We start from the raw sequence: 18,452 nt of genomic DNA, 5'->3' as shown, positions 1-18,452 counted from the left end.
CATGCTCCACACCTACCCGAGCCCAAAAGAAAAGACCCCGAAATAAACCTGGAATCCAGGGCTGGCAGGAAGACAAAGTTGGGGGCGGAAGAGGAATTTTTGGTGTCTATTTTCTAAGGAAGGAACTGCCTGACAGCTCTACTGCAGCAGACCAGGGCTCGCGGCCCCGTAACTCGCACAGCCCCCTCAGACACAGCAATAGATTGCTTTTAACTGCAGGGCACCCACTCAGAGGCCCCTGGGTATCTCAGGGAGTGCAGTGAAAACTAGAGCTTGATGGGAATTAAAAAAACAAGGCATCACCACAAGCTGGTGCATTCAAGTGGTCACAGGAGAGAAAACCCCAAGAAAAAGTGGTCGGTGTATGATCATTGTTGCTGTTTCCTATCCTGAACTGCAGCAGCAAAGTGGAGGTGGGATCAGAACAGTTGCCTCAGACACTCTGGACAGCTTCCTGTGTGCCACCTTCATGGGCAAGGGGGTTGGAATGAGATGATCTTTAAGGTCCCTTCCAATCCAGACCATTCTGTGATTCTATGATTGGAAGAGCTTGCTCAGCTCAGGCCACAGCAATGGAGAGATTGGGTTAGGCTGAGGACTGCAGCTTGAGCTGGCAAGATGAACAACTGGGACAGGAAAGCCAGTCCCTGGACAGAGTCCAAGCTGCTGCACATCCCCAAACCCTCCAGGCTACTCCCTCTCCTTATAACAGTGTCTCATGGCCAGCCTCCACCCCCCAGCCCAGTGTCTCCAGTGCCATGGGCGAGCTGGAATAGCCTGAACTGGGCAAGCCCTGCAGCACAGTGGAGGAGCAGGAACAGCCCAGAGCCTGTGTCAGTGATGACCACCCCCAGCCTCCCCTCCACTCTGCACTGACAGGATGATGTTTGGCAAATCCATTACACAGAGGTTGCTAAACATCTGGGGAAAATTTGTTTCCACAGACCAACTCGAACTGCAGCGAGCGCTGCTGGGGTCAGCAGTGCTGAGGGCATCACTCAGGCAAGGATGGGATTTGCAAGTGTCCATGCTTCATCTGCATCTCCTCATCTCCTCATCTCACACCCTCCTCCTGCTGCTCTGCTGATCCATCAGCTGCCTGGAGGGAAGCAACATCCAAGGAAACGGAAGGAACCCACTAATCCCTCCACTGGGGTTCACAGAGCTCACCCTGCCCAGCATATACCAGTAACACCAGTAAGAACCACCCCACCACACTGGACACATGGTCATCTATGTGACAGCCAAAGCCAGCAGCACCTCAGAGTGCCTTCACTGATCTTTGGGGACAGTCACATTTGATTCTGGCCAGGGAAAGTCTTGCTGAGAGCTGTCTTTCCCGCAAACTTTTTCTCTTCTTTTTTTTTTTTTTTAAATGTGTCAGTTTAAGATTGTAAAAATACTTTCATCTTCAAAACAGTGTCACAACTCCCCTTCAGCATTTTCATAACAATGCTGCCATTCTGGCTTCAAAACATCTTCCCGAACTTATTGTTCACACATGCGCCGAACTTTAAAGCTCAGAACTGAGGGACTGCGATGAAACTGGAACAAGCTGCTCTTTGAATAAAGACAAGTTTTCCTTTCATCTCGTGCTAATTAACAGAAGCATCTTTCCCTCTGCGCCGGCCCCTGGTCAGCACTTGGTGCATCCGTGAGACCTCAAAGAAAAAGCTCCCTCTCTCCTCACCACAGCCCGCCTGTGCGGGCACAGTGCAACATCCCCAGCACCAAGGGACTTCCCAGAGAGGTCAACGCTGGGAAGATGCAGGAGGGAGATGCAGGAGCCCCTCAGGAGCTGCTGTGAGACCCTTTCAGCTCAGTCAGCATGAGTATTATTGCAGCTATGTGCAACCAAGCATCCTATGGGAACACAGGAGCAGCACAAGGCCGGCAGCATCCCCACACCGTCAGCTACAGAGCCTCCATCCTGCCCCAGTCCCAGCTCTTGTCGCTGTTATTGCACACCACTGGGCCATAGCATGTTAAGGAGCAGCTCCAGGGATGCTCCAGGGACCTGTGCCCTGTTCCTCACCTTCTGCCACCGCAGCAGAAGCTGCTGGACAGGGTAGATCTTGCTGCCCACTGCAAGACCACTCTCCCAGCCCAATCTTTCCCTCTAACTCAGTTCATGCCGGGAATAAAAATGACCCTGGGCAGCTCCCTAACTGCTGCAAATATTTGCACAGAGTTGGAAGAACGAGAGCATGGAGAAGACTGGGGAAACTGCAAGGCCATTACCAGCCAATTTAACGCTGCAGCTCATTCCCAGCCAGGTCCAGCCACGTCTCCTCTTGCCAGGTCACACCTGCCCTCCAGCTGAGGAGAGAAGCACCACGGCAAACAACAGGTTTTCTTCAATCTAAATTCTTCCCTCACCCCACAACAGCAAAAGGAGCAGAACATTAACACCTGCTTGTCTGCCCTTAGGCGCTTCCAGAGCAGTTTCGCAGAAAAATGATCAGAACAAGCATTGATTAAAACTCACAGCCTCACACCCACAGAAATCCCTCTGCCTTTTGAGCCACTGTAAAAACATCACCTTCCTTCCCATCCCAAACTCATCAGTCAGCAGGAACATGGAGCTGCTGTCCCACAACAGGTCCCTGCAGAGAGACCTGAAGGACACCCTTCCCAGGAGGTGACCACAGAGCTACTGCAGCTGTGGGATGAGGACCCGTGGATAAATTTGCACTGTTCCTGCTGGAGAGAGGCTTTGGAGACCAAGTTCTACTAAAATATTGGATTTACAGGACTTGGGGCACAGTGCAAACTGACACAGAAGCTCCTGAGCAGCAGGGAATGCAGTTTTGGGGAGGCAATGCAGCTGGGAGACGCCACGAGAGAAACCCCAGTGAGTTGTTCAGCGAAGAACAGGCTCTCATGAGGCTCAACTTTTCTCCAGCATCCCCTGCAAACACCCCATATCTCACACCACAGCAGTTCAGCTGGGAGGAGTGCTGCAAACAGGATTTTTTCCTCCTGTTTTCCCTTAAAGTGGCTCATTGCAACACACTGTAAAACCCTTTCATCACCAATGAGGGAAAAGGTTTTACAACAGTCTTTAAAGCAAGCCCAGGCAGCAGAGAAGACCTCTCCTAGCTCGCACAGTTTTGGGCAGCACGCAGGATTTCGGGCAATGCACACACTCCTGGGGAGCAGAATCGGAGGTTGGCGGCATCCCCAACACCTCCAGCTCACAGAGCCCCCATCCTGCCCAAATCCCAGCTCTTGTCCCTGTTCCCACACACCGCTGGGCCACGGCACGTTAAGGAACAGCTTGTCAGCTAAGCAGCAAAGGCAGCTGCTACAAAAGCAGAATAAAATCGAGTACAACGAGGAGCAGCGTGTCTGTCGTGCAAACTGCTGCTCCGGCAAGACCCCAAGCTGGCTACGAGCAGCCCCTACAGGCAGCGTCCCCGACCTCCCTCCCAGCTGCCACGCCACAGGATAATGGATTTCCTCCTCCTCCAACACAGCAGAAGCCAGGAACACGGTAAGGACAACTGTGCTGCTTGTCTGGGAGGGCGACGAACAGAAGAGGAGGAAACAGCGAGCGCTGGGATGCGGTAAGATGTAAAGCAATGTAATGGAGCTTGTGTCTTCAAGCAGCTCTGGTTTCTTGAACTGTGTTGAAAGGCAAGGCTGTTCTGTTTAATTAAATACACTTCCAGCCCTTCTGATCATGCTTAGAAAAATTACAGCGAGAAACACACGGCTGTTGATCCAGTACAAGGCATGTGATTGCAATGGCTACAGTAAAAACGACCACAAACCTCTACTGCCTTCTTGAAATTCAATCAGTATTGAAGGTTCTTATTGTCCAGGATCCATGAATGAGGCTGGCAACAGCACATCCCATTCCTGGTGGCCTGAGGAACCATCTCAGTGGGGTTCAGGGAAAGGGGCAAAGCTAAAGGAGCAGCAGGAGGCAACTGTGCTTCTCAGGGATGAGTTTGGGAAGGTCTGGAGCAAAAGCATATGGATGAAAAGGCTGGAGAGCTTCTGAGGTGTCCCTGCTCCGTCCCAGCAGCGCCCACAGTAATTCTCATACTCAAACATGTCAAAATAACCTCCTTCACCAGTGTGTTGTCTCCTCCTTAACCAGGGGACTGAGGCTGGCAGGCACCACATACCCTGCCTCTTCTGTGAAGCGCTTGATGGGAGCACGTAGAGGCTGCTTTTGATTTTACAGTTTGTTTATAGCACACATTTGGGGAGCTACACAGGATGGGAAAATACATCCCATAAACAAACTGCTAAACAAAACAGGCTAAGTGTGTACCACTCCAAACCAAAATAGACTCCAGCGAACCGCCGCGTTTCAAGCATATGCTTCTGACAACAGCTTCGCCTGGAACCCCTGATCCCGCTTTCAGTTTTGATTTTTAGGCTCTGCACCACTGACAGCAGCTTCAGACGCCTCACACTGCTCCAGGTAATCCGAGAGCAGCTGAAAACAAGCCCAGCTGGAGGTGGAGACCAGCAAGGGTGATGGAGGTAAAAGGCTGCATCACCCTGCCCTGCTCCCACCCTGCGGGAGGTGGGAGGCAGCAGCTGCCCAGCTGTTGCCAAAGGCTGCAGGTTGTGGACACGCCATCGTCTGGCTCAGGGACTGTCTCTGCAGGGACAGAAGGGGACATTGGGTGACAAAAGACGCGTACACCAAGTATTTCAGGCAGACATTTAGAGTCTCCATCCCAAGAGCTGCCTCAGCAGGAGCCTCCCGTGCCCGTCAGCTGAACTCTGCCACCTTGCTAATGCCCAGAAGCAATTTCTCAAGCGTTTAAACTTTATCATCCCCCCTCTCAGGGCTGCACTGAGGGCACCTTCCCCTGCGAATGCCTCCTCTGTCAAGATCCAAAGCTGTTGAAGCTGCGCGAAGGTAATTCCCACCCACTCCTACTGCCCCAGGAAGAGTATTTCTTCGGCGGTTTTGCATAACAAACAGCTACGCGGTTTGCCTGTTTCTCCTGAGAAACTCAGGCTTAGAGGAAAACACCCGGTCCAGCGCTACTCTGAGACCTGACTTTATAAAGTTCCCCCTGCAAGGGGGAGCGGGGAGGGGGAACACGGTACCGCAGAGATTAGACCGCAGCTGCTCCTGATAACATTCAGTCACCCTGGCAGGCTGCAGCACTCCGAGTTTGTAAAGCTCCTTGGGAATCCTTCAAGATGAAAGGTACAGTATGATATGGATGTATTATATCCATGGGCTTTGTTGCAGCACACGTTTCCTAGCGTGGTTTTATTGCTGGAACACAAAGTTCAGCCGAAGCCCACGGGCTCTTCAGGTGACAAATGCACCCCTGCAGCCCTCCCTCCTCTCTGCAGGGGAAGGAAAAATGCCGAAGCCCCTGATGGGAACACGGCAGATGGAGCAGCCAGCGCCCTTCCAGCAGCAGCAGGCGAGGACCTGCCTGCACAGATAAGGGCAAAATCACCTCGGCTGGATGTGCCTTCAGTCTGCAACATGTCTGACTCCTAAATATACCTGTCAGGTCCTCAAAATGCCACTGCTGTGATCGGCTCCTCTACAGCATCCCTCCTTTTCAGCTGGACCTACTGCAGTGCCTCCTGTCCCAAGGCCACCCTCAGTAAGGGCCAGGAGGCTCCATGAGTTGAGCCTACCTTAACCTTAATCAAGTGGTACCCAGAGCTAGCATCCCCTGGGAGATCCCAAGCTGCCCACCCTTCCAGACAGAATATGATGGGAGATTTTTGCCGTGGACACAGCTTGACCAAAGTGAATGGCATGGAAGGGAGTGAGGAGAATGTGCATCCACCTTTTGGATCATCTTTCCAACACATTGCTCTGCCTGGGCACCTCTCTCTGGCCACACTTCCCAAGGTACTAGAGGTAGAGGAACAAGGAGCATGATGCCACCAGGGCTTTCAGAGAAGCCTGGAAGGAATTCCCTGGGCATATTACAGGGCAGGAAAAAAGAGTTTAAACCCCTCTAATTTAAACAGATGCGAGGTTCAAAGGACACGAAAGAAGTGTGATGGGGGTACAAGGAAAACGGACATATCAGGATGTTCCAATAAGCCCCAAAACTCTCCAGGGCCACCACCCATGCTGAACCCACCACACAGGTGACTGCTCAGACCCAGCAAGCCAAGGTGAAGGGTTTCCATCTCCCTCCATCCCACAGAGCCTGTGCAAGGCTGTGATGAGTAACAGAAGCTGAGGTGGGAACAACTGGCAACACCTGCCGTGGGAGCCCCATCACCCTGGGAATCCCATCCCAGTGGGAAACTTCCCAGGAGAGCAGACCTTGCTCTGGGTGCACGTGCCCAAGGAATTCATCGGGTCAGTGGCACCAACTCTCACCTTGTCAGACCCCCCAGCAGCAAAAGCAACATCCACGGGGCAAGAGTGAGCTGAGGTAGAGGCTTTTCAGGCTCCACACACAGAGCTGGTGCTCCTTGGCCAGGGTGGACAAGCAGCAGGTCCCAGTCCAGGGCTGCAGGAAACATGCTCTGCTCCAGCTTCTCTCCCTGCTCCCACACACAGACGGGCTCCCCACCATGGCAAGTGCCAGCACAGGGAGCACTGCATCAGGAAGCTGATATTACTGAGCAGTTGGCTAGAGGCAACAAAAAAAATTCCTATGCTGTTGCCAATTCCTATTTTCTGTCACTTGATCCCATAGTTTAGGGATGTGTTGTGCTCCCTGGAATGCTGGAGAACCATAAAGAGCAGCAAGGGAAGGATATGGGCTGTGAATGGCCTTGGGACAGATACAGCCACAGGCACACTGGAATGCCAGCTGACATTAGGCAAGCACCTCAGCAGCCAGGAGCCCTCAGGCTGGCCAGGGAGCCCAGCCAGGGCAGGAATCCAGCCACAGGCAAGGCCACCCCTCTGCTCTAGAGAGGGATAAGGGAGGGGAAATAGGAAAAAGAACCAAAGCCTCAAAGGTACCAGCACAGCTGAGCTCCTGCAACCGTGCTCGTGGCTGGGAGCAAAGTTGGGGTCTCCAGACCCTGCACCCCAGTTATACAGACCTGGGGCCATGGGCTTTTGGGAGGGTGGGTTCACCTCCACAGTGAATCCATAGGGTGTCTGCAGCCAGGGTAGTGCCCTTCCACTGGCATATTTCATCCAACACAGAGAAAGAAAGGCATCAGGCACCAAAAAACCCCTATCAGGCTGGAGCCAGGCATTCCCTCTGTCACTGGAGGATGTGCCAGAGCCCAGCCCCGGGGAGCCCAGTCCCAGGGAGCGCCGCTCACTCCCCCCCGCTGCATCTCCTGAGTGCAGCTGGCAGTGCCATTTCTGTGTCACTCTGCTGCACTGGAGGAACAGATGACAGAGCACGCGAGGTGCCAGGTCCTGCGGGTCCCTTCTCCCTGCAGAGATGCACAGCTGACCTTTACCAGCCCAGCTCCCTGAGTGCTGCCATGCACGCTGCCTTTGCCTCCCTCTCCTAACAGGATCACTCCTATGCATATGCCTGGAAGCAGCACCATCAGCTCAGTAATCTTCCTAAATACAGCAGTTACCAGGTGACTGGGAAAAAATCTCTTTTACTGCTGATGCTGCTAATGGAAAATTTCTCCCTTTTCGCTGCTGTCGCTTTCAAAGCCCATCGCAGTTTCCTACAGACTCTGTCTTGCAGGGAGACAGGAGAAGTGGAAGCACAGAGGGAGGGGTTCAAGGCTGGTGGGGAACAGGTAATGTGGAATTAAGGGAACTCGTTCTTCTGCCCCCTCCCCATCAGCTGCTTCCGCCTACAGACAAAGCCCTGGCTCCAAATCTTATCTGCCCCATCTTCCCACAAGCAGTCCCAGCCCAACCTCCTCCTGCAAGGAATTCCTCCCTCCTTCCTTCACGACCGAAGTGGGATAAGCACACTGGATGCATTCATGAGCACTCCTTCTTGCAGGGCAGACAGCGAAGACACCCGAAGAAGCAATGGGCCAAAATCACTTACTCTGTGACTTTTTTCCACACTTTCCTCCTTCCCAGGAGACATCCAGAAAGCCTCACCCAGCCAGTGCACATGCAGGCAGCCAAGATCACTGCTCGTCCCCTCCACATGCCATTCTGCTTCTTCAATACCATTAAGTGTCTCCATACTGTCTGGACACTGGAAACCTTAACTGCATTAGCTCAGACCCGAGCAGCAGCACAAGCATTCAATTCTTTTAAGTGGCAGCACTTCTTGAGCTGGTTTTGCACAAGAACCATCTCTGTTCGATGCCATCATGCACCCCACAAGTAGGGACTGGGGAGCAGCACGGGAAGACTGGCCAAGGCTCTGCATTCCCCATTTCAGATGGCTGCAACCAGAGGAGACACTCGGACACGGGCTGTACCATGAGCATTACAGAGGATGAAAGGCATCAATCGAGGCTTTTCCTCACTTCTTTCAATCTCCAACCCCAGCCTACCCCACACTCTACTTTCAGTGTGATGGCAGGTGTTTCTCAAGCCACTTGCAGCTGCCAACATGTATGTTGAGGAAGCAGAAGATCAGTACCTCATGGTTCCCACACATGGCATCTGTTCTCTCCTTATCCCAGCCAGTCCGGTGCCTGAACTCCTGTTACACCAGAAAAGCCCAAGGGCTCAGCCCTGTTTCACAGCCAGCCAACACCACACATCAGCACCGTGTCACTGAGGCAGCACAAAGGCTTGTCCATCACACAGCTGAGGTTCACACTTTTAGGGCTTAAAAAAGAAACAGGCAGCAAGTTTGGGAGGTAACATCCACCTGCGTGGTGGCACTAGGAGGTCACTCACAGCCCCGTTCCCCACAGAGAAATGCAAGCTCTCTGCATAATTCTGAAGAAAAGCTCATGATTTTTTTTTTTTTCCTGAAAAAGAGTAACAAAAGCCCCTGGCACACAGACATCATGGAAAACCTGCTGCCATCAGTTGGGAGGAAGGGGGAGCAGGGGGGATCCCCAGCCACCAGCCTCCTCCCGCCTGGCAGCTCAGCTGCAGTAACCGGCTCCTCTCTCCCTCCATAGTTAATCTTCTGTTGCCACTAGCTGGTCAACGCGGGTACTCTTGGAAAGCAGCAGCTCCCCGAGTACAGCCTGCACTCAGCTACAGTTTCCCAGTTTTAAGTGGGATTTTCACCCCAGAAAATACGGAAGATGAAGCAAAATCCCTGCCAAGTCCACACCCTGCTGTGCTGGACAAGTCACACTCAACCTTGCCTTTGGAGAGGGAAGTGTTCATCTGAGGACTGACCCATTTTCACGGGCATTTTGTGCCTACAGCCTTTCTGGGTGTTACAGAGCTCACAGACCTGGAGCTCAGGACACACATCACCAGCACAGACATCACCCCGAGCCAGGCTTTCCTTCCTTCCATCCAGCTACAAGAATCCAACATCTTGGAAGGCTGTGGTAATCACAGAGCTTCATACAAAGAGGGGAGGAAATTGCTACTGGAAGGTTTTCCTGCTTCCCTGCACCCTCCCCAGGCAGTCCCCACCACCAAGGACCTGGCCCAGACCCCACAATCATGCACAGCTATGAATGGGCACAAAGGGGGAGGGGAGCAGCCCCCACTCTCAGGTCTGTATCTGCCCCTGCCCCCATCCCAAGGAGCCCACCAACACATCTCATCCTCACCGTACCACTTTGCTTAGGCTTTCAGGCTCCCTCCACTTGCCTGGTGGAAGATGTGACTCTTTACCCCTTGGAATAGCTTGGGAACTGCCACAAAAATTAAAAAAAAACAACAAAAAATTCCCAAACACTTGATTAACCAAACCCCTGGGCTGATACACAGAGCAGCTGAAGCCTAGGAGGAGGCAGTTAATGTAAAGGGAGGTGTGGGAACCAGACTTTGCTTATTGGCTTCTCTGCAGAGACAACCCCATGTTTAGATGCCATGTCCTGACGAGCAGAGTCTCACACTGGGCACACTCTCTCTGCCACCCCCACAATGCTGCTCCAGATCCCACAGGCCAAGCCAAAGCAGAGAATGGCACTTCTGAACAGCAGCATCAATAAGTTCCATTCACACCCGTTGCTCCCCGGGGTGACCCTCCAGCCTTTCCACCCACTCTGCACAAAGAGAAGCTGGTGACAAAAGCAAGGAGAGCAAAACCCTGCTCAAGCATTTTCAGGAAAAGCAGTAAATACAATCAATCCCCTGAGTGCTTTCCCTTATTTTAATGCATTCATGGAATCATTAAAGTTGGAAAAGATCTCCAAGATCATGGAGTCCGACTTTTGACCGATCAACACCTTGTCAACTAGCCCAGAGCACTGAGTGCCACGTCCAGTCATTTCTTGGATAGTCAACATTCTTAACCTAAAGAGGAGAAGTTCAAGTTACAAGATGGCTTCAGGAAAAGTTAAGAAAAAAAGATAAAAGCTGTAGCACTGAACTGGTGAGGAGCTGTAGGAGCTCCACAGCTTCGGGAAGTGGAGGACAATCATCAGCCAAACACAGGGGCCACAGGGGGACACCAGGAATGTAGACACACAGGCATGTTTTGTGACAGCCACCAAAACAAAGTACCTTGTAGCACTGCAGACGCTGTCAAACAGCATCCATTAAGCCATTTATGAGACATGAGTAGTAAACTGTTCTTATGTAAGGCACTACGGGGTAAGAGCACTGGTGAAAATCCGTCTGCCTCTTTCCTTTTCTCTCCTCTGTATATATATATCTGCTCACACATAGACAGAGCTCAGCTAAATTAGCTCGGAAGCTAACTGCTCCATTCCCTGAATTGCACTTAGAGCAGGCCACGCTGTGGCGGAGCAGCTATTGTAGAGAACACATGGCTGCTGACTGAATCAAGATACATACCTTAGAGAGACCTCATTGTGCAAGAATAAAGCCAATGATAGGCTGCACCAATTGCCAGAGTAACTCTAGAAGAATTAGAGGGGGAAAAAGAAAATACCACAAAGCGTCAGTCGTATCCAAGGTTAAGGAAAGGGCAGGATGCTTTTTCAGGAAAAGGGATGCACAGCAATTCATAATGCACTGGTGGCAGAGTTACATTTGTCATTTCCTGCCACCACTGGGCTTTGCTGAGTAATTTTATAGTAATGTAACTTGGGGGTAGTGGGAGAAGCATCCTTCTTGTCTCCAACGCAAGAGAGAAAAAATAAACTGAGGCGTAGGAAATGGAGAAGCTGAGACACCCCTCTGGAGGAGGGACACGGAGCAAAGGGAGCTGCCCGTGGGTGTTTTGGCAGCAGGTCCCCGCTGCAGCCCAGTAGGGATGCACAAGGAATCAAAGTTTTTTGCCTCTGCTGGGAGAGGGCAAAGCCATCCCCACCCTGGGCTCCCCAGATGTCAGGAGCCCACCCAGACACACAGAGCTGGAGCTGCTGTGGAGCATCCCCGGGCACCCACCACCCCCTAGTGGGCTCCTGCCTGCCACGAGTTGCTGCTGCTCCTGCTCCTGCTGCTCCTGATGTTGCCAGTCTGCCATGGGCCAAGGGCTGGCTGTGTAGATGTTTCCTGGTGCTGCTTTCTCCTCTGTCTCAGCAGCTCCTGCAGACCAGGCTGCCCCGCAGGCAGGGATGCTACACTGAAAGCTCTCGCTTTATGCACTGAAATGAATAAAATCTCATACTGTCAGGGAAGAGATAAAGTTGTTTCCTCCCTAGAAGGAGGAATCCTTTAAAGAAAAGGGACATAGAGCATCGCATGTGTTCCAGACACCGACTCAGGGCATCTATCTCCTCAGCCTATTTTAACTTGGTTTGCCCATAAAACGGATCAGCAGAAGATGTGACGCTTCAGGACATGGTTTACTGGTGGACTTTGCAGTGTTAGTTTTAGAGTTGGACTTGATGATCTGAAAGGTCTCTTTCAACCTAAATAATTCCATGACTCTAAGCTCCACAGTGCTGCAGATGAGACTCTGGCACCTACCAGCCTTCAGCTACAGATCGCCCACCCTCCTTTAATGCCAAGGAGTGATGAGAGGCACAGGAACCACTCCAGTGTTGGGAGATTTACTAAGCTGGGACTTGCTGAGCAGTCCAAGGCTACAGACTGGCTACTTAAACTCACTGCCACCATGCAAGGCAATGTTTTATTTCCTGCTTACTGGCCTGGAAAGATTTTTAAGCCCTGCAGAACGGGGTGGCCTCAATTTATTCTCAACTTATTTCACTTCTGAGTTTGTAGTATCAGCACCATGACTCTGCTCTGCCTGCTTTTTCCTCTTTTTTTTTCCTTTCAAAAACCCCTCCAGGATGCCAGTCAGGGTGGCTGTGCTGAGCTGTGTGCTGTAGGAGGTCGTCCTACCCCATCCTTACCCTCTTGAGGCCAGAAGACTCTCTCTGCTTACAGCAAGATCCTGCACTCCAAGGCATTTAGGAGCCCTCAACACATTTGCAGTCTGCAGGATGTCAGCTCTTACGTGTCCTCCTGAGTTCATGCCCAGACAGCCACTAAACACGTCCAGCAACATGCATAAATAGATATAATCATAAGAAATCAGCTAAAGATAAGGGCTAGCAAAGATTTTGCCAATGAGAAATCTCTTCCCCCACGTCACTCCAAAGCCATTCAACTGCCCTCCCGCTCGTAACGTGATTTTCACCTCCAAGAGCATCACATCACAAGGCAGCAGCAGCTCTCACGTTCCCACCCACTAATGAACTTAGAAAAGGATGAAGGGGGGAAGAAACCACCACAGAAAACTGCAGCTTTAATTTCTGCACTGGAAAAAAAACAACCAGCAGAAATGCTTTACAGCCCTCACCCAGAGAAGAGTTAACTGTGAGTGAGACTCAGTTGCCACTCCAGGAGACGGGGAGAAATGCAACAAATTTGAAATATCAGAACATACAGAGCAATTCATGAGCTAGACCTTGGGGAAGGACAAGTGTTTTACTTTCTCTGGAAGCAACGAGCTGATTAATTTCAGGACCATGATGAAGCCATCCCACCATGGGCAAAGCTTTCGTTTATCTTCCAATCTGCCTGATGCCTGTGGGTTCAGGGAAACAGGAGGGGACGTTTTGAGGTCTACTGTGCATGAAGGGGCAGCAAAACCCCCATAGATTTGCACAAGACTTGCTTCATATTCACGAGTACACACGTAACCAATACGCCAGGCAAGAAAAAGAGAATTTTTTTTAGACAAAGATATGGTCCCTTTACTGGCAGGCACTCACAGAAATAGGATTTGCTGTACAAGATCATGTCTCTGATCTATCAAGACAAATTTCTCTCCTCCAACTTGAGCTATTATCTAAGCTCACACAGGGGGGCTTCTTTGCCATCTGATATATTTAGATCAGTGCGCAATTCACACCCAGTCCCTGAAGAAACTGTACTCTAATCTGAAAATTAACTCGGTGAACCATGAAACTTCTTGTTACTTTTAGCTGCTGTATGGTAAACGTCATTCCTACTGCATCAAACCCTTTCTCACTTTTATTACTTGAAATACAGTATCGGCTTTGTATGGGATTTTTGCAGTTGACCAACCGTGTCTAAGGAATCCGCAAAGCCAGAGCCCGAAAGCCTCAAGAAGTACCATCAACTTATTTATTATGGGTGTTTGCTATGAGAAAGCTCCACGCAAGGTAAAATGACAGGACTGGGAGAGACAGACAGACGTTTCCCTAGCCTGGCTCATCGAGCCCAGTGAAAAGCAATCACTTCCACGAGGTATGGGAAGAGACTTGGGGTCGGTGCCCCCCTGGTCAGCCTGCACATGGGCACACCTTGACACACCTGAGGCACACAGAGTGATGCACTGGAAGTCACGACCCAGCGTGTCAAGCGATATCTCAGCCCCGAGATAAGCGGGTACTCGAATTATCTTAGGTTTGGACACCGAAAAACAGGAAAGCTAATGGATAAAGCAGAGATCAACAAAAACCCTTCGGTGACCTGGCAGAGTAAACACCGAGCTGCCCAGGTGACATTCTTAACAGTTCCCTTGGAGGATCCCCAGGCTGATTAGGGCACAGAAATATGTAAAAGTGACAAGAGGCAGCTCGGGCACCCCATCCGAGACAACAGAATCCGGCATCGAGATCAAAGTACGACCACAGAATTATTTCTAGTCCCATCCCCCTCCCCACGAAGCCGAGAGCGGAGGAAAGTCTGCGGCGTTCGCACAGACCCGGAACGCTGGAGTTGTGCGTGAAGCAAGAGCGAGCTTCGAGAATTAAGACGAAGCATTTATAAAATCAGGCTGTGGCTAGAAAAACAGCCCCTCCCGCTGTGCCAGGCTCGGCGGAACCTCTTCGGGGCTCAGAGCTCAACTTGGAGCACACGAGGCAGCCCGAATCACTTCCAGCCTGCGCGGGGATGCTCTCCTCCTCCCGGGGATGCTCTCCTCCTCCCGGGGCTGGCAGCGGCGGCAGCCTCAGGCCCTGCTAAAAAATCCCTCCCCGACAGGAAAGGAGGAAAAAAACACCAAACCCAAAAACCAGGATGCAGCACGGGCAGGGTTAGAAAGCCCCAAAACACATCCAGCCGCCCGCGGAGCGGGGAGGGCGGACACGGAGCCGGCGCGGCGGGTGTCAGATGCTTCGGGGATGATCCGGGATGGAGGGGCGGGATGCGGGACGGGACGGGGCGGGCGCCTACCGAGGGTGAAGAAGGGCAGCTCGGTGTTGTCCAGATCGTCCTGCACGGCGACGCGGCCGGGCAGCTCGCTGCGGACGAAGAGCAGCAGGCGGGACTCGGCGGCGGCGGCGGCGGCGGGCGGCGGGGCTCCGCTCCAGCTGATGTCGTTCTCCCGGAGCACCGGCAGCGTGGACACCGTCACCGTCTTCACGCGGCAGGGGCCGGGGGGCTCCCGCGACGCCGCCGCGCCGGGCCCGCCGCCGAGAGGCACCGCCGGCGGCGGCAGCATCAGCAGCAGCATCAGCAGCACCGGCAGCACCGGGGGTGGAGCGGCGGCCCCGCGGCGCGGCGGAGCGGCCATGCCGGCCGGAGCCAGGCGCTGCGAGCCGCGGAGCGCGGAAGGCGAGCGGAGCCGGGCGCTCTGAGCAGCCCCAGCCCCGCCGCCGCCGCCGCCCGGACCCGCCTCCCGCCCCGCCCCGAGCGCCGCTCCCCGCGGACCCTCCGCCCGCCCCGGGCTGGGAACGCCGCTCGCCGGGAGGAGAGATGGGCTCGGCACCGGCACCGGCCCCGGCCCCGCTCCCCCCGCCCCGGCTGCGCTGTGCTCCCACTGCCAGACCGCTCCTGACCCACAAAATCTGGAGAGGGGCTTTGGGCAAGGGCACGGAGCCACAGGACAAGGGGGATGGCTTGGAGTGGACAGAGGGCAGGGTTAGATGGGGTATTAGGGAGAATTTTTTCCCTGCGAGGCTGGTGAGGCTCTGGCGCAGGTTGTTCAGGGGAGCTGTTCAAGGCCAGGTTGGACGGGGCTTGGAGCAACCTGGTCTAGTGGAAGGTGTCCCTGCCCATGGCAGGGGGGACTGGGAATGAATGATCTTTAAGGTCCCTTCCAAACCAAACGGTTCTAGGAATCCGTGATTTTGTGAAAATCCCATGTCTCTCCACCTCTTCTCCCATCCAGCTCATTGCCACTCTTCCCTGCAAGCTGTTCCTTCCTCGCAGCCAACTGTTGGGGTGCAACACCACAGCAATGGGTTTCCTGTGAGCTTTTGCTAATTATTACCCTCTCCTAAGTGAACAGACACCTTCAGCATCCAGGGCACAGAGGGATGGCTTGAAATGAGAAGCCTGAAGAAGACAAATTGGTGATCTAGAGTGCAGATTTCAGATTTGGACTTTACCAGCTGGCAATGATCCTGAGGTCTGACCACAGGTTCCTATATCCTTCGATCACACGGGTGCCTCGGTGCCACATGAGGGCTGGATTTGGTGCTAGAAGACAAACCAGGTGAGCTCCACTGCTGTGGTTTGGCTCACACACTGCCTTGAGCTGCAATGGAGCCAACTGGCTTTTCAAAATGGAATGATGGGGATGAGTTGGAGGCAAACACTGTCCCTGGAGGCAAAGTGGACCCAGTTAACCCCAGCCCCAGAGCCCCATGAACTCCTGCCCACAGTCGGGCATGACTAACAGAGATGAGGAGAGGCAGCCTACGGTAGTTATGATTCAGTGACTCACAACAACAATTTCCTAGTGACTGCTAATCTACCTGATTTTATTTGTAGATGTACATATAAAAGAAGATGTCAAAACCCTAACAAAGCACGCTTAATGCTCAGGCTTATATTATTTCCACAAGCTAATTAAGAGCAATTCATCACATGCCTATTGAGGCAAAACAGCCTTCTGAGATACCTAGGTCATCAAATGTTAAAACCACAACAAGGGCAGAATGGCAATGAATGTGAAATCCAGCAAACAAACAGCTCAAGCCCCATTCCCAGGGGCCAGTCCCTGCTCCAGGAGCAGCCTCATCTCCAGCTCCCAGCCTTAACAAGCTGCAGCCCCCACCGTAGGAGTGTTGGTGTGAGCACAGTGCCTCTTTCCAGCTACAGGAATAGAGAGAAAGCAAAAAGTGCTCACCAGCAAACAAGAAACTAATTGCAGAACGTCAAAGGTGGGACCCCAGATCTGCCTAACTGGGAGGGGTGAAGTTTCTAGCCATGCTGGAAAAAAATAATCAAGCAAAAAAAATGGAGTCCTAAGTGTCAGCTGTTTGTTGGGAAAACTGTAACAGTAGGGAAAAAGAGTTTCCTTCTTTTTTTTTTCTTTTTTCCTAGTTTTAAAAATTTTTCTAGTCAATGAGTGCAAAGAACCAATACAGCATCGACACACAAAGTGACACACTAGTAGCCAGTATATCTAAAAAAAGAAGTGCTTTTTTAGTATTTTTTCAGAACTGGAAATCCTGAAAAACATCTATTTCTGTTTGAGGTCCCATCCCTGTTACTTCCATCTCCTTGTAGCCACTTGCTGCATAACTGTGCCCGTGTGCCACAAGTAGAGAATTTTTTTGCTGTCAGCTACCAGAGGATTTTGGGAAGGAGTTGTCCTTGGACTGGGAAGGGGATCCAGAGATACCTAGTGCTGTCACACCTCTGGACAGTGGTTTCTGCTTTAATTTTGCTGTGGATCCAGCTGAATTGCAGGGAAGGACATGTTTTGGTGCATCCAGATTTTCCCTGACCATTGAGCAACAAGGTGAAGGTTTTTCAGGGTTTAGAGTTGGAAAGCAATGATCAGGAGACACAGGTTGAAACACCTGCTTTGCTACGGACTGACTGACACCAAGCAAGTCCTGAGATGTTAGAAAACAGAGCTGGGAGGAACGCTGAGGGTCTCAAAGATCTCAGCAGCTCTGCACACATCAAGTTCTATTTTTCTTGGCTGTCTGTATTCATAAAGTTCTTCTAACAACTGTCTGCTGAGGAGCACACTGAGAGTTTTGTAAGTCTTCCCATACAAACATGGGCATGCTGATCAATGGGAAGGTTCTTCTCATTTTGGGAAGAAAAGGATTCCACCTGCTTTTTAGTTCCAAAGAACCAAGCTAAACGCAAAACTTCACTGTTTGAAAACCACCAATAATATTTGCAAAGATGGATATTACAGTCCTTGTTTACAACTGAGGTAACAGGTTTCTATTGCCCCCTGCTTTTAAGAAAAACCAGGGTTTAAGCACATGGTTCTGAGAGTTTCGGTTACCGGCAAAATATTCCAGGGACACTTACAGAAGTTTGCTTGACTTGCTAATTTGGGGTACTTTAAGTCTATACAAACTGTGGATTTTCAAGCCAATTGCATAGCCCATAACCCAAATTACTCTTCCTAAACGAGGCCCATTTTTAATATCTTTTTCTTATGCTTCATGGATCCAGCCTTTCCCCGGGGACGTCGGCGACTGCCTGACCGTCGATTTCAACAGCACCGGGGCCGAGAAACTCAGCAAAAACTGCCATTCCCAGCCAAAAAAACGTTCCTGGGATGAAAATGGAAATCGTCTTACAAGTGCAAACGCATTACACTGACAAGACCCATCTGGGAAGGGTGCGATGGGGGGATCTGACGGCTTGTCAGGAGGCTCCAGCTCGTTCTCACCTCGGCTGCTGACTGTGCAGCTCGGGGGCAAACCCCTTCTTTTTGGTTTTTTTTTTTTCCATTCTGGGGGTTTGTATCCTCTCTTACAGACATAAAGGCAAGAAAATAATTAGCTGTTTCCATAATGGATAAAAAGAGATACCGAGGGCTGTGGAAGTTATGTCTATAACAATCCCAAGCATGGGGGTTTCAGCACAGAAAGCAGAGACTGTCAAGCAGTGGTAGTGGGCTGTTCTCAGGTGGAGGAGCTTCGAGAAGAAGACAGAGCATATGTTGTGTGTCATGTGAACCAGGAACCTTGGCTATGCCTACCTTATGCCTGCCCACATTTGTGCCTAGTTTCACCTGAGTAGATTTTTTTTTTCAGCAGGAGTTTTTTGAGACATTCGATGTATTTTTTATTCCTGAGCAGAGCAGTTCAGCCCCAAGGTCATTTGCTTCTGTATGGTGATACCCCAAGTGGGATTCAGGCAAAACCAGGATTTTATG

The 18,452-nt window shown here is 51.7% G+C and overlaps 1 protein-coding gene across 3 annotated transcripts in view; it reads right to left on the bottom strand.

The window, feature by feature from the left end:
• Positions 1-14,640, bottom strand: part of ASTN2 (astrotactin 2) — a 326,379-nt gene extending 311,739 nt beyond the window's left edge. For all 3 annotated transcript variants that reach the window (XM_027650010.1, XM_027650009.1, XM_027650011.1), the window contains exon 1: positions 14,549-14,640. The gene's annotated coding sequence lies outside the window, so the exon portion shown is untranslated. The remainder of the gene's footprint in view (positions 1-14,548) is intronic.
• Positions 14,641-18,452: the final 3,812 nt, after the last annotated feature.

The sequence above is a fragment of the Corapipo altera genome, unplaced genomic scaffold (assembly GCF_003945725.1).
Source record: "Corapipo altera isolate COAL_440 unplaced genomic scaffold, ASM394572v1 268, whole genome shotgun sequence".
In the NCBI taxonomy this organism is placed as follows: domain Eukaryota; kingdom Metazoa; phylum Chordata; class Aves; order Passeriformes; family Pipridae; genus Corapipo; species Corapipo altera.
This window is presented reverse-complemented; position numbering and strand designations above follow the sequence as displayed.